Source organism: Oncorhynchus masou, unplaced genomic scaffold (genome assembly GCF_036934945.1).
Source record: "Oncorhynchus masou masou isolate Uvic2021 unplaced genomic scaffold, UVic_Omas_1.1 unplaced_scaffold_6012, whole genome shotgun sequence".
NCBI lineage: Eukaryota > Metazoa > Chordata > Actinopteri > Salmoniformes > Salmonidae > Oncorhynchus > Oncorhynchus masou.
This window is the reverse complement of record NW_027012436.1, coordinates 2,658-19,490: the sequence shown is the minus strand read 5'-3', so window position 1 is coordinate 19,490 and position 16,833 is coordinate 2,658. Positions and strand designations below refer to the sequence as shown.

The 16,833-nt window shown below is 44.8% G+C and overlaps 1 pseudogene; it reads right to left on the bottom strand.

Annotated features, from left to right (window-relative positions):
* Nucleotides 1-1,336: 1,336 nt before the first annotated feature.
* On the bottom strand, nucleotides 1,337-14,996 carry LOC135536360 (phospholipid phosphatase-related protein type 1-like; annotated as a pseudogene).
* Between the last annotated feature and the right edge of the window lie 1,837 nt (nucleotides 14,997-16,833).

Here is a 16,833-nt window from a genome sequence, read left to right as displayed (position 1 = left end):
ACTCACTTCTCAGGACCCTATTGTTCAGAGGAGTGTAGCCAACAACACGATCACTTGAAGCTGGAAAGGCTGCGTTCATTTTTTAAAACATTTTTGTATATATCCATAAAAAAATGATGCCAGCTGATTCATGATTTCAACTGGTTGAGAAACGCTGCCTGTCTGTCGGGATTCGACACATTCATTACTATGGGACCACTGGAATTTGAATCTTGAAACAATGTTGTAAATGTGTCGGAGACAGACAGCAGGGTTCTGTACCAATCTCTATCTGTTTTAACTAAATGTTCAAGTCGAAAAGAAATGTGAGATAATGACCTCTACTATCATAAGCAGACAAGTTTATAAATTGCCTGGCTGGGCTGATGAGAGCAGTGGATTGCACAGTCAGATGGAACAGAGTAAATAGGCATTTTAACGTCATAGGTTTAGCCGGTGGTAATTTGTGGATTAGACACCAGCTGGAATGCGCTTTTAACCAAATCAGCATTCAGGAAGACCCACTCATTGTAGAAAAGGCCAACAAAGACTGTTGAGATTTGGAATAAAAATGCCCACACAATTGATACTCTGCTATGGACTATTTATTTTGTTCACAAATCCAAGAAAAATATATGCAGCATTTCTAAATAAATATGTATTTTTCAAAGAAATACAAATAAGAAATATCTATTGAAACAGTTCAACTGTTTAGTTCCATGCTGAGAGAATGGCAGCTTCTAGTATTCTGCCATGAAGGAAAACAATACCACACCAAGTCACAAGTCAATGAGACGCTTTTGTTCCTAAACATAATGAATACCAAAAACATTCCTGAAAAACAGCAGCCAGAAAAAAAAGTGAAAATATTTCACAGCGATTAAAAAAAAAATAAAAAATAAAAACTTTAGTCAAACAGAATAGATAGAAGTATTTGTACAAATCCCACAGAATGACATCAATATTTCCATAACATTAAATACTGCATATTAGATTTACTTTGTGATGTAAAACATGAGAGAGAAGAGGAATGGCTATGTAAGTCAGTCTTGACAGACAGTTCGGTTCGGACCAAAGTTCCCAGGTTTTCCAGAAAGCCCAGGAGGATTCACAGATTTTCTGCTGATTATTTTACAACCCTAATGCAGACCTACAGTAATAACATCTTCAGGATTAGGTAGGCTACAGCACATACTCCCTTATACAAAAATGTACAAAACATCAGCCTCTAACTAGTTACACCAGAATACTGTTCTTTTTTACAGTAGTAGTATGACAGTACAAAACATTGTGCCTAGAAGATGTGTTGAGGAGACGCAAAGGTGACCCGGTGCTGACCCCCTCGGTCCCCGCGTAGTCATGTGACCTCGGTCATCGATGCCGAATGGTTCTGGAAGACAGAAGGGAGAATGTTGGTTTATACTGTGGTTGATGTCCAGCAAACATAAAGCAAGCGAGTGAGGTAGGCATATCCTAAACTTGACCAGACCAGCAAAACTAACATTCTGGAAGACAGAGGCATTTTTGTTAAGAATTTCATAAGCAACTAAGAAAACTAAATTGAGGCAAAATGTTTTGGCATATACTGAATTTAAACAAACATTTTTGGCATATACCGAAGCATAGGTAACTGCCAACGTAAAGTGTCTTAATAGGGCATAGGGCCACCACCAGCCAGAACAGCTTCAATGCACCTTGGCATAGATTCTACAAGTGTCTGGAACTCTATTGGAGGGATGAGACATCCATTCTTCCATGAAATATTAAATATTTTGGTGTTTCACTGATGGTGGTGGAAACGCCGCCTCAGGCACCACTTCAGAAACTCCCATAAGTGTCCGATTGGGTTGAGATCTGGTCACTGACGACCATATGCATATGTTTTACATCGTTTTCATGTCACTGAATGGTTTGATGAACGACTCGTACCTGTGGACGGGGACATCCTATGGGGGCATAGCCAAAATAATGGCCCATCATTTTTATACATGGCCCTAAGCATGATGGGATTGTAATTGCTTAATTAACTCCACACCTGTGTGAAAGCACCTGCTTTCAATATACTTTCTTGGCCTCATTTACTCAAGTGTTTCCATTATTTTAGGCAGTTACATGTACAGGGTAAAGTAGATGGATGTGTATTCATGTACATCCTAAACCTGAGAAAATATATCCTGACAAAGAAATGAAAAGTCCCACACATTCAAAAGTACAGCAGCTGAATAGCAAAGCAGGTGATGGCCCCGGTACAGTATCTGATAGCCTCTGGCAGTAGTATTGAACAGTAGTGTTTAGTGGTTACCTGTGCATGTAGTATTGAACAGTAGTGTTTAGTGGTTACCTGTGCAGTAGTATTGAACAGTAGTGTTAAGTGGTTACCTGTGCAGTAGTATTGAACAGTAGTGTTAAGTGGTTACCTGTGCAGTAGTATTGAACAGTAGTGTTAAGTGGATACCTGTGCAGTAGTATTGAACAGTAGTGTTAAGTGCAGTAATATTGAACAGTAGTGTTAAGTGCAGTAGTATTGAACAGTAGTGTTAAGTGGTTACCTGTGCAGTAGTATTGAACAGTAGTGTTTAGTGCAGTAATATTGAACAGTAGTGTTAGAGTACACTATAGTATTGAACAGTAGTGTTATGGATACCTGTGCAGTAGTATTGAACATTAGTGTTAAGTGGTTACCTGTGCAGTAGTATTGAACAGTAGTGTTAAGTTACCTGTGCAGTAGTATTGAACAGTAGTGTTTAGTGGTTACCTGTGCAGTAGTATTGAACATTAGTGTTAAGTGGATACCTGTGCAGTAATATTGAACATTAGTGTTAAGTGGATATCTGTGCAGTAGTATTGAACAGTAGTGTTAGACATTTACATTTAAGTCATTTAACAGACGCTCTTATCCAGAGCGATTTACAAGTTAATTTTACCTTTATTTAACCAGGCAAGTCAGTTAAGAACACATTCTTATTTTTCAATGACGGCCTGGGAACGTGGGTTAACTGCCTGTTCAGCGCGACAGATTTGTACCTTGTCGGCTCGGGGTTTGGGGGTTTGAACTCACAACCTTCCCGTCCAACGCTCTAACCACTAGGCTACTAGTATTGAACAGTAGTGTTAAGTGGATACCTGTCAGTAGTATTGAACAGTAGTGTTAAGTGGATACCTGTGCAGTAGTATTGAACAGTAGTGTTAAGTGGATACCTGTGCAGTAGTATTGAACAGTAGTGTTAAGTGGATACCTGTGCAGTAGTATTGAACAGTAGTGTTAGGTACACTATAGTATTGAACAGTAGTGTTAAGTTACCTGTGCAGTAGTATTGAACAGTAGTGTTAAGTGGTACCTGTGCAGTAGTATTGAACAGTAGTGTTAAGTGGATACCTGTGCAGTAGTATTGAACAGTAGTGTTAGGTACACTATAGTATTGAACAGTAGTGTTAAGTGGATACCTGTGCAGTAGTATTGAACAGTAGTGTTAAGTGGTTACCTGTGCAGTAATAACACTGTTAGGTGCACTAGAGTATTGAACAGTAGTGTTAAGTTACCTGTGCAGTAGTATTGAACAGTAGTGTTAAGTTACCTGTGCAGTAGTATTGAACAGTAGTGTTAAGTGGATACCTGTGCAGTAGTATTGAACAGTAGTGTTAGGTACACTATAGTATTGAACAGTAGTGTTAAGTTACCTGTGCAGTAGTATTGAACAGTAGTGTTAAGTTACCTGTGCAGTAGTATTGAACAGTAGTGTTAAGTTACCTGTGTAGTAGTATTGAACAGTAGTGTTAAGTTACCTGTGCAGTAGTATTGAACAGTAGTGTTAAGTGGATACCTGTGCAGTAGTATTGAACAGTAGTGTTAAGTGGATATCTGTGCAGTAGTATTGAACAGTAGTGATTACCTGTGCAGTAGTATTGAACAGTAGTGTTAAGTGGATACCTGTGCAGTAGTATTGAACAGTAGTGTTAAGTGGATACCTGTGCAGTAGTATTGAACAGTAGTGTTATGGATACCTGTGCAGTAGTATTGAACAGTAGTGTTAAGTGGATACCTGTGCAGTAGTATTGAACAGTAGTGTTAAGTGGATACCTGTGCAGTAGTATTGAACAGTAGTGTATTAAGTACACTATAGTATTGAACAGTAGTGTTAAGTGGATACCTGTGCAGTAGTATTGAACAGTAGTGTTAAGTGGATACACTGTGCATGTAGTATTGAACAGTAGTGTTTAGTGGTTACCATGTAGTAGTATTGAACAGTAGTGTTAAGTGGATACCTGTGCAGTAGTATTGAACAGTAATGTTAAGTGGATACCTGTGCAGTAGTATTGAACAGTAGTGTTTAGTGGTTACCTGTGCAGTAGTATTGAACAGTAGTGTTAAGTGGATACCTGTGCAGTAGTATTGAACAGTAGTGTTAAGTGGATACCTGTGCAGTAGTATTGAACAGTAGTGTTATGGATACCTGTGCAGTAGTATTGAACAGTAGTGTTAAGTGGATACCTGTGCAGTAGTATTGAACAGTAGTGTTAAGTGGATACCTGTGCAGTAGTATTGAACAGTAGTGTTAGGTACACTATAGTATTGAACAGTAGTGTTAAGTTACCTGTGCAGTAGTATTGAACAGTAGTGTTAAGTGCAGTAGTATTGAACAGTAGTGTTAAGTTACCTGTGCAGTAGTATTGAACAGTAGTGTTAAGTGGATACCTGTGCAGTAGTATTGAACAGTAGTGTTAAGTGGATACCTGTGCAGTAGTATTGAACAGTAGTGTTAAGTGGTTACCTGTGCAGTAGTATTGAACAGTAGTGTTAAGTGGATACCTGTGCAGTAGTATTGAACAGTAGTGTTAAGTGGATACCTGTGCAGTAGTATTGAACAGTAGTGTTAAGTGGATATCTGTGCAGTAGTATTGAACAGTAGTGATTACCTGTGCAGTAGTATTGAACAGTAGTGTTAAGTGGATACCTGTGCAGTAGTATTGAACAGTAGTGTTAAGTGGATACCTGTGCAGTAGTATTGAACAGTAGTGTTAGGTACACTATAGTATTGAACAGTAGTGTTAAGTTACCTGTGCAGTAGTATTGAACAGTAGTGTTAAGTGGATACCTGTGCAGTAGTATTGAACAGTAGTGTTTAGTGGATACCTGTGCAGTAGTATTGAACAGTAGTGTTATTACCTGTGCAGTAGTATTGAACAGTAGTGTTAAGTGGATACCTGTGCAGTAGTATTGAACAGTAGTGTTAAGTGGATACCTGTGCAGTAGTATTGAACAGTAGTGTTAGGTACACTATAGTATTGAACAGTAGTGTTAAGTTACCTGTGCAGTAGTATTGAACAGTAGTGTTAAGTTACCTGTGCAGTAGTATTGAACAGTAGTGTTAAGTTACCTGTGTAGTAGTATTGAACAGTAGTGTTAAGTTACCTGTGCAGTAGTATTGAACAGTAATGTTATGGATACCTGTGCAGTAGCATTGAACAGTAGTGTTAACTGGATATCTGTGCAGTAGTATTGAACAGTAGTGATTACCTGTGCAGTAGTATTGAACAGTAGTGTTAAGTGGATACCTGTGCAGTAGTATTGAACAGTAGTGTTAAGTGGATACCTGTGCAGTAGTATTGAACAGTAGTGTTAAGTGGATACCTGTGCAGTAGTATTGAACAGTAGTGTTAAGTGGATACCCGTGCAGTAGTATTGAACAGTAGTGTTAGGTACACGTAGTAGTATTGAACAGTAGTGTTAAGTGGATACCTGTGCAGTAGTATTGAACAGTAGTGTTAGGTACACTATAGTATTGAACAGTAGTGTTATGGATACCCATGCAGTAGTATTGAACAGTAGTGTTTAGTGGATACCTGTGCAGTAGTATTGAACAGTAGTGTTAAGTGGATACCTGTGCAGTAGTATTGAACAGTAGTGTTAGTGGTTACCTGTGTAGTAGTATTGAACAGTAGTGTTAAGTGGATACCTGTGCAGTAGTATTGAACAGTAATGTTAAGTGGATACCTGTGCAGTAGTATTGAACAGTAGTGTTTAGTGGTTACCTGTGTAGTAGTATTGAACAGTAGTGTTTAGTGGTTACCTGTGCAGTAGTATTGAACAGTAGTGTTAAGTGGATACCTGTGCAGTAGTATTGAACAGTAGTGTTAAGTGGATACCTGTGCAGTAGTATTGAACAGTAGTGTTAGGTACACTATAGTATTGAACAGTAGTGTTAAGTTACCTGTGCAGTAGTATTGAACAGTAGTGTTAAGTTACCTGTGCAGTAGTATTGAACAGTAGTGTTAAGTGGATACCTGTGCAGTAGTATTGAACAGTAGTGTTAAGTGGATATCTGTGCAGTAGTATTGAACAGTGGTGATTACCTGTGCAGTAGTATTGAACAGTAGTGTTAAGTGGATACCTGTGCAGTAGTATTGAACAGTAGTGTTAAGTGGATACCTGTGCAGTAGTATTGAACAGTAGTGTTAAGTGGATACCTGTGCAGTAGTATTGAACGAAGTAGTGTTAAGTGGATACCTGTGCAGTAGTATTGAACAGTAGTGTTAGTGGATATCTGTGCAGTAGTATTGAACAGTAGTGATTTATTGCATTAGTATTGAACAGTAGTATTAAGTGGATACCTGTGCAGTAGTATTGAACAGTAGTGTTAAGTGGATACCTGTGCAGTAGTATTGAACAGTAGTGTTAAGTGGATACCTGTGCAGTAGTATTGAACAGTAGTGTTAAGTACACTACAAAGTATTGAACAGTAGTGTTGAGTGGATACCTGTGCAGTAGTATTGAACAGTAGTGTTAAGTGGATACCTGTGCAGTAGTAGCACAGTAGTGTTAAGTGGATACCTGTGCAGTAGTATTGAACAGTAGTGTTAAGTGGATACCTGTGCAGTAGTAGAACAGTAGTGTTAAGTGGATATCTGTACCGATATTGAACTAGTGATTACTGTGCAGTAGTATTGAACAGTAGTGTTAAGTGGATACCTGTGCAGTAGTATTGAACATTAGTGTTAAGTGGATACCTGTAGTATTGAACAGTAGTGTTAAGTACACTATATTAACATTGAACAGTAGTGTTAAGTGGATACCTGTGCAGTAGTATTGAACATTAGTGTTAAGTGGATACCTGTGCAGTAGTATTGAACAGTAGTGTTAAGTGGATATCTGTGCAGTAGTATTGAACAGTAGTGTTAGGTACACTATAGTATTGAGCAGTAGTGTTAAGTGGATACCTGTGCAGTAGTATTGAACAGTAGTGAACACTATAGTATTGAACAGTAGTGTTAAGGTACTATAGTATTGAACAGTAGTGTTAAGTTACCTGTGCAGTAGTATTGAACAGTAGTGTTAACAGTAATATTGAACAGTATAAGTGGATACCTGTGCAGTAGTATTGAACAGTAGTGTTAAGTTACCTGTGCAGTAGTATTGAACAGTAGTGTTAAGTTACCTGTGCGCTGAGTGTCTGCAGGGGGCTCTGGATGCGGGGGAAGGTCATTAGAGGGAGACCACGGTAATCTTCACTCTTCTGTTTGGCAGGAGGGGAGTGAGTTCCTTTAAAGTTGTTCACCACACAGATACCCTGAAGGAGACAACGTCACTGAAACATTCCCTGACATGAAAACGTCACAGAGCAAAAGGCTGAACAGTATTAGGGTTCCCAGGGTTACAGACATTACAGCATCCCATCTCCATGACTACGGCAAGGAAGAATATCCACGAGAAGAGCCACTGGCCAATCAATACATTTGATCCATTTAGAAAATTCACCCGTGGGCAATGTGTCAACTCAAATATTTTGGCACTGAGCAAATGTATGGTCTGCTGAGCGCACAGTTCAACATTGTGAAAATGTTTGTTACTTCAAATTGTGCTTTTACTGTATACCTTGTGTTGAACCTGCGTTAAGTTACAGTTTTAACAGTGTCCAAGTAGGCTACTGTGGCTACTTGATCATAATGTAGACCTACAGAGAGGCCTACCATCAAAAACAATGGAGAAAATGCATCCCGTAACATTTTACCATGGAAATATCTGTTCTATCATTCAGCCTACAGTAGCAGCCAATATTTATTCTGCGCGCAGCTTAGAGGGGAATATTACATCCTCATCAGGTAGATCAGCTCCCATTGTGCTGAAAGAGATCAACACAACCAGATAAACGATCGTTAGTCCTCACCAGGAAGAGCGATACAGCTTACCAAGGATGAACCCAGCGATGACATCAGAACAGTGGTTCCGGCACTCCGAGACCGGTTGAGCCCAGCGAGGAAGGCTGTACAGAGGGTGCCCAGGGGCACAGCACCGGTTTGGCCAGGCGACTACTCTTAGTCTTTATGGTGCTAGTGATGTACATCTGGAACAGGGAGAGACAGGGAGAGGGGCAGGGGGAGACACGAGAGGTAGTAACTGTCTCTATGGTGTCTGCCCAAGCTAAAAATGTCTCCATCATCATAATAAAGTTGGGCCAGTTCCAGCAGTACTCACAGTGACGCAGACAGCGGAGTAACAATGACTACATTCTACTGTGAAACTCATTCTGATTATCATAACCCTTAAAGTGACATCGACAGCAGAGTCGACAGTAAATACGTGACGTAGACAGCAGAGTAGGCTGAGCGAGGGTTAGTAAGCTCCGCGACGTAAAACTCACCGTGACGTAGACAGCAGAGAAGACGCTGAGCGAGGGTTAGGGTCACCGTGAGCGTAGACAGCAGTAAAACTCACCGTGGCGTCACCGTGACGTGAGTAGACAGCAGAGTAGACGCTGAGCGAGGGTTAGGGTCAGTAAAACTCACCGTGAAGACAGCAGAGTCACCTCACCGTGACGTAGACAGCAGAGTAGACGCTGAGCGAGGGTTAGGGTCAGTACAAAACTCACCGTGACGTAGACAGCAGAGTAGACGCTGAGCGTGAGTAGACAGCAGAGTAGGCGCTAGGGTTAGGGTCAGTAAAACTCACCGTGACGTAGACAGCAGAGTAGACGCTGAGCGAGGGTTAGGGTCAGTAAAACTCACCGTGACGTAGACAGTAGACGCTGAGCGAGGGTTAGGGTCAGTAAAGCTCACCGTGACGTAGACAGCAGAGTAGACGCTGAGCGAGGGTTAGGGTCAAAGCTCACCGTGACGTAGGCGGCAGAGTAGACGCTGAGCGAGGGTTAGGGTCAGTAAAGCTCACCGTGACGTAGACGGCAGAGTAGACGCTGAGCGCAGGGTTAGGGTCAGTAAAACTCACCGTGACGTAGACAGCAGAGTAGACGCTGAGCGAGGTTAGGGTCAGTAAAGCTCACCGTGACGTGAAGAGTAGAAAGTAAAACTCACCGTGACGTAGACAGCAGAGTAGACGCTGAGCGAGGGTTAGGGTCAGTAAAACTCACCGTGACGTAGACAGCAGAGTAGACGCTGAGCGAGGGTTAGGGTCAGTAAAACTCACCGTGACGTAGACAGCAGAGTAGACGCTGAGCGAGGGTTAGGGTCAGTAAAGCTCACCGTGACGTAGACAGCAGAGTAGACGCTGAGCGAGGGTTAGGGTCAGTAAAACTCACCGTGACGTAGACAGCAGAGTAGACGCTGAGCGAGGGTTAGGGTCAGTAAAACTCACCGTGACGTAGACAGCAGAGTAGAGCTGAGCGGGTTAGGGTCAGTAAAACTCACCGTGACGTAGACAGCAGAGTAGGCGCTGAGCGAGGGTTAGGGTCAGTAAAACTCACCGTGACGTGACAGCAGAGTAGACGCTGAGCGAGGTTAGGGTCAGTAAACTCACCGTGACTGAGCAGAGTAGGCTGAAGCGAGGTTAGGGTCAGTAAAACTCACCGTGACGTAGACAGCAGAGGGTCAGTAAAACTCACCGTGCTGAGCGAGGGTTAGGGTCAGTAAAACTCACCGTGACGTAGACAGCAGAGTAGGCAGTGACGTGAGCTGAGGGGTTAGGGTCAGTAAAACTCACCGTGACGTAGACAGCAGAGTAGACGCTGAGCGAGGTTAGGGTCAGTAAAACTCACCGTGACGTAGACAGCAGAGTAGACGCTAAAACTCCTGAGCGAGGTTAGGGTCAGTAAAACTCACCGTGACGTAGACAGCAGAGTAGACGCTGAGCGAGGGTTAGGGTCAGTAAAACTCACCGTGACGTAGACAGCAGAGTAGACGCTGAGCGAGGGTTAGGGTCAGTAAAACTCACCGTGACGTAGACAGCAGAGTGGCGAGGTTAGGGTCAGCTCACCGCGAGGAGTTAGGAGGGTCAGTAAAACTCACCGTGACGTAGACAGCAGAGTAGACGCTGAGCGAGGGTTAGGGTCAGTAAAACTCACCGTGACGTAGACAGCAGAGTAGACGCTGAGCGAGGGTTAGGGTCAGTAAAACTCACCGTGACGTAGACAGCAGAGTAGACGCTGAGCGAGGGTTAGGGTCAGTAAAACTCACCGTGACGTAGACAGCAGAGTAGACGCTGAGCGAGGGTTAGGGTCAGTAAAACTCACCGTGACGTAGACAGCAGAGTAGACGCTGAGCGAGGGTTAGGGTCAGTAAAACTCACCGTGACGTAGACAGCAGAGTAGACGCTGAGCGAGGGTTAGGGTCAGTAAAGCTCACCGTGACGTAGACAGCAGAGTAGGCGCTGAGCGAGGGTTAGGGTCAGTAAAACTCACCGTGACGTAGACAGCAGAGTAGACGCTGAGCGAGGGTTAGGGTCAGTAAAACTCACCGTGACGTAGACAGCAGAGTAGACGCTGAGCGAGGGTTAGGGTCAGTAAAACTCACCGTGACGTAGACAGCAGCAGTAGACGCTGAGCGAGGGTTAGGGTCAGTAAAACTCACCGTGACGTAGACAGCAGAGTAGACGCTGAGCGAGGGTTAGGGTCAGTAAAACTCACCGTGACGTAGACAGCAGAGTAGACGCTGAGCGAGGGTTAGGGTCAGTAAAGCTCACCGTGACGTAGACAGCAGAGTAGACGCTGAGCGAGGGTTAGGGTCAGTAAAACTCACCGTGACGTAGACAGCAGAGTAGACGCTGAGCGAGGTTAGGGTCAGTAAAGCTCACCGTGACGTAGACAGCAGAGTAGACGCTGAGCGAGGGTTAGGGTCAGTAAAACTCACCGTGACGTAGACAGCAGAGTAGACGCTGAGCGAGGGTTAGGGTTAGGGTCAGTAAAACTCACCGTGACGTAGACAGCAGAGTAGACGCTGAGCGAGGGTTAGGGTTAGGGTCAGTAAAACTCACCGTGACGTAGACAGCAGAGTAGACGCTGAGCGAGGGTTAGGGTCAGTAAAACTCACCGTGACGTAGACAGCAGAGTAGACGCTGAGCGACGCGTCTTTGGAAGGGAAGGAGCGTCGAGCCTTCTCCACGACGACCGGGCTGCCGGTACAGATGTTACCGTTGGAGATGAACTGGTGGGTGAAGCGACACTCGGTGCCGGTGTAGTTGGGTTTACACACAGACAGGAAGTACGGCGCCAGGTTACCCGTCACCACCTGGCCAGCGTTCACAAAGATGTCTGTCGCAAACAGACCAAACGCAAACACACCTGGAGAGAGAGAGAGAGAGAGAGACGAACAGAGAGGGAAAAGATACAGAGACACATGAAACTAAATGCTTCATTTCCAATGTTCATGAAATATGACTTATTATCTGCCCTTTGTATTGTAATACTCTGAGCCTGGTGGTGCCCCTCTGTCTGGGGTTCCTTTGTTCTGGAGGAGAGACTGAGAACAATGGGCTGGCCTGTGTCCCAAATGGAACCATGTTCTTTATACAGTGCACTACTTTTGACCAGGGCCCTGTGTGTGCTGGTCAAAGTAGTGTACTATGTAAGGAATACAGTGCCATTTTGGGCATTTTAACTTGGTGTCATTCAGCACTGTAACAGGCGTAGTGTAACAGGGTGCCATCGAGCACCCCGACACAGTGACATCATGACGAGCACCCCGACACAGTGACACAGTGTCATCAAAATCTATCGATGTGCACCCGACACAGTGTCAAACCTATCGATGTGCTGCAGTAAGTCGCTATGAATAAAATTTCAGCTAAATTACTTTTTTAATTTACAAAAAATACTATAAAATAGTTTAAGAGTTGGCTACTCAACATGTAACTACGTTCAACATCTAATATACAAGTAACACCACTGACATGACCAGTAGGTCACCAATAACTAACCAATAAACCTGATGACTCTCCTGGTGAGGCCGTTCAGGTAGCAGCACTTCCCGTCACCATGGTTTCTCCTGGGTTAGTAGCACATGCGTGTGGACTTCATCATGTACATGGAAACCTCCCGATGAAGATCTGAAGACAGACACATTGTTACACTGAGTGTACAAAATATTAAGAACACCTGCTCTTTCCATGGCATAGACAGATCAGGTGAAAACTATGATCCCTTATTGATGTCACTTGTTAAATCACTGTGTAGATGAAGGAGACTGGTTAAAAGGAGCCTTGATCTAACAAAGAGGGTGAACAAAGACAAAATATTTATAAGTGCCTTTGAACGGAGTTTGGTAGCAGGAGCCAGGAGCAACAGTTTGTGCAATGCAATGCTGCCAGGGTTTTTCCATGCTCAACAGTTTCCTGTGTTTTCAGAATGGTCCACCAACCAAAGGACATCCAGCCAACTTGACAACTATGGGAAGCATTGGAGTCAACATGGGCCAGCATCCCTGTGGAACGCTTGCAACACCTTGTAGAGTCCATGTCCCGACAAATTAGCATTAACACCCAGCCCCTAACCCTGTGTCACCTAAAACCCTCACAAACATTTACAGATGCACAATCGAGAGCATCCTGTCATCACCGCCTGGTACGGAAACTGCTCCGCCCACAACCGTAAGGCTCTCCAGAGGGTAGTGAGGTCTGCACAACGCATCACCGGGGAAAACTATCTGCTCCTCCAGGACACCTACAGCACCCGATGTTACAAGAAGGCCAAAAATATCATCAAGGACATCAACCACCCGAGCCACTGCCTGTTCACCCTGCTATCATCCAGAAGGTGGTCAGTACAGGTGCATCAAAGCTGGGACCGAGACTGAAATATAGCTTCCATCAAAGCCATCAGACTGTTAAACAGCCATCGCTATCATAGAGAGGCTGCTGCCAATATACTGACTTAACTCTCGGGCCACTTTAATAGATGGATTTAATAAAGGTATCACTAGTCCCTTTCAATATCTTTAAATAATGCCACTAAGTCACTCTGGATAGGCACGCCTGATAAATGACTAAAATGTAACACTACTCTGGAGCAGTTAGTTGGTCTTGTGTGGTTCAGTTGGTAGACCGTCAGGATATGTTTGATTCCCACTGAGGTCACCCACATGAACATGCATGACTCTTATTTTACATATATATATATATATATATATTATTTTATAATATATATATATATATATATATATATATATATATATATATATATAGAACACCTTTATTTAACCAGGTAGGCTAGTTGAGAACAAGTTCTCATTTACAACTGCGACCTGGCCAAGATAAAGCAAAGCAGTTCGACACATACAACAACAGAGTCACACATGGAGTAAAAACAAACATACAGTCAATAATACAGTATAAACAAGTCTATATACGATGTGAGCAAATGAGGTGAGAGAAGGGAGGTAAAGGCAAAAAAAAGGCCATGGTGGCAAAGTAAATACAATATAGCAAGTAAAACACTGGAATGAGTTGCTTAGGATAAAAGTGTATGCTAAATAGTATATATTATTATTTATTGAGTGTGGATAATGGTAGGCTACCTTGGGCAGCAGGTAGCCTAGTAGTTAGAGCACTGGGCCATTAACTGAACGGTTGCTGGATCGAGGTCCCGAGCTGAAAAGGTACAAATCTGTTGTTCTGCCCTGAACAAGGCAGTTAACCCACTGTTCCCTGGTAGGCCGTCATTGTAAATACGAATTTGGATCTTAACTGACTTGCCTAGTTAAATAAAGCTGCAGTCTGTGTTGGCGCCAGAGACGGGGTATGTAGAGCTGCTATGGCTGCTGCAGAACTGTCGGCAGTAGATCTACAGTGTAGCAACAGTGCCATCTAATGGTCGTTCTCTGAATTAATTCAACCGTGTCAGTGCCTCAGTGACTTAAAAACATCTGTTTTTCCTCCAGAATCTAGCAGTCATAATTAAACCTAGAAGTCAATATTTCAGTAGAAACGAGGCTAATGGGAGCATGTGATCTGTAATAATACAGGATGCAGGATTTTAATTCGAGCCAGTTTGCTACAGGAGGAATAATCCTATTACATTTTTCGGAAGGGGAAATCAAGTCTGAAATTTAAAAAAAAAGTGGAAATTATATAAACTTCAGAAGCCTTCTTAAAACTCAAATACAAGTAAATTTCTCAACCACAAAAGACTGATCAAATTAAGAGCCTACATCAGTAGGATATATATCTTCATTAAATATATAATACAAAGATAATGGAGGATAATGTGAGATGATTTACTGAGAAAGCAAGATAGCGAGAGCAAAAAGACAGAAAAACAGTTACTGTACTCAAGATGGCGATGGGAGCCAAGCCGCTTATTGTGACAGAGAGAGAGAGGAGCAGGGGGCAGAGACAGAAGAGAGATGGACAGACAGAGGGCAGAGCCAGTAAGACAGAGTCAGTCAGTAACCTAGTACTCACGATGATGGTGGGAGTGGCGGCGACCACGCAGTAGAGGATGAGGGAGGGATGAAGCTGCCTTCGTCCGACTCCCGGGGTACGGCTTCATCAGGTCAGCATCGTTGCAGAAGAACCCCTGGACGTGGATGCCGAACGTGTCGGTCAGCTCAAAGTAGTAGGCCAGCAGGACGGTCCCTGCCATTATCACCAGCTGGGGAGACAACATCAGGGAGATATCAGGATGGAACCCTAACCTAAATACAACCTGACCTAACTCAAAGTAGTAGGCCAGCAGGACGGTCCCTGCCATTATCGCCTCTACCGTCGACTCCCTAGCCTCGCTTCTACCGCCGACCCCCAGCCTCGCTCTCTACCGTCGATTTCAGCCTCGCCTCTACCGCACCCCAGCCTCGCTCATCGCGACCCCCAGCTCGCTCTACCGCGACTCCCCCAGCCTCGCTCTCTCTACCGCCGAATTTCCCAGCCTCGCTTTCATCACGACCCTCAGCCTCGCTCTACCGCGACCCCCAGCCTCGCTCTACCGCGACCCCCAGCCCGCCTACCGGGCGACCCCAGCCTCGCTTTCATCGCCGACCCCCAGCCTCGCTCTCTACCGTCGACCCCCAGCCTCGCTCTACCGGGCCGACCCGCCAGCCCGCTTCTACCGCCGACCCCCAGCCTCGCTCTACCGCCGACCCCCAGCCTCGCTTACCGTCGACCCCCAGCCTCGCCACCGTTTACTAATAGTGCACATACATTTGCCCTCTCTCCCTACACTATAACATGACAGTCTAATCAACATCTGTTTCGGGTAAGCTAGGCGTATGTCACTTCTTCACAGGAGAGGCATTTAATTCAACTTTGGCAGAAATGCCTTCTGGAAAACATGTGCCTTTTAATGTGCCTTAATAACAGACTTGTATGCCATCTGTAAATAACAATCTATCCCTCAATGTAACCAAGACTAAGGAGAGGATTGTGGACTACAGGAAAAGGAGCACGTCCCCATTCTCATCGACGGGGCTGTAGTGGAGCAGGTTGAGAGCTTCAAGTTCCTGGTGTCCACATCAACAAAACTAACATGGTCCAAACACACCAAGACAGTTGTGAAGAGGGCCTAACAAAGCCTATTCCATTTCAGGAAACTAAAAAGATTTGGCATGGGGGTCCTGAGATCCTCAAAAGGTTCTACAGCTGCAACATCGAGAGCATCCTGACCGGTTGCGTCACTGACTGGTATGACAACTACTCGGCCTCCGACTGCAAGGCACTACAGAGGGAAGTGTGTATGGCCCAGTACATCACTGGGGCCTTGCTGCCTGCAATCCGGGACCTCAATACCAGGCGGTGTCAGAGGAAGACCCTAAACAGTGTCCAAAGAACCCAGCCAAACCCAGTCATAGACTGTTCTCTCTCTACTACCCGCATGGCAGCCCGGTACCGGAGTGCCAAGTCTAGGACAAAACGGCTTCTCAACAGTTTTTACCCCAAGCCATAAGACTCTGAACAGGTAACCAATGGTTACTTGCATTGTCCACCCCAACCCCTCTTTACGCTGCTGCTACTCTCTGTTTATATATATGCACAGTCATTTTAACCAGATCAACATACTACCTCAATCAGCCTTGCTACTAACAGGCGTATGTACGTAGCCTCGCCACTAACGGGCGCAGGTAGTAGCCTCGCCACTAACGGGCGTGTGTACGTAGCCCGCCACTAACGGCGTCTGCACGTGGCTCGCCACCACGGGCGGCCTGTACGTAGCCTCGCCACTAACGGGCGTCTGTACCGCAGCCCGCCACTAACGGGCGTCTGTACGTAGCCTCGCCCACCAACGGGCGTCTGTGGTCGCAGCCCGCCCACTAACGGGCGTCTGTGTCGCAGCCCGCCACTAACGGGCGCCTGTACGTAGCCTCGCCACTAACGGGCGTCTGTACGTAGCCTCGCCACTAACGGGCGTCTGTACGTAGCCTCGCCACTAACAGGGCGTCTGTACGTAGCCTCGCCACTAACAGGCGTCTGTACGTAGCCTCGCCACTAACGGGCGTCTGTACGTAGCCTCGCCACTAACGGGCGTCTGTACGTAGCCTCGCCACTAACGGGCGTCTGTACGTAGCCTCGCCACTAACGGGCGTCTGTACGTAGCCTCGCCACTAACAGGGCGTCTGTACGTAGCCTCGCCACTAACAGGCGTCTGTACGTAGCCTCGCCACTAACGGGCGTCTGTACGTAGCCTCGCCACTAACGGGCGTCTG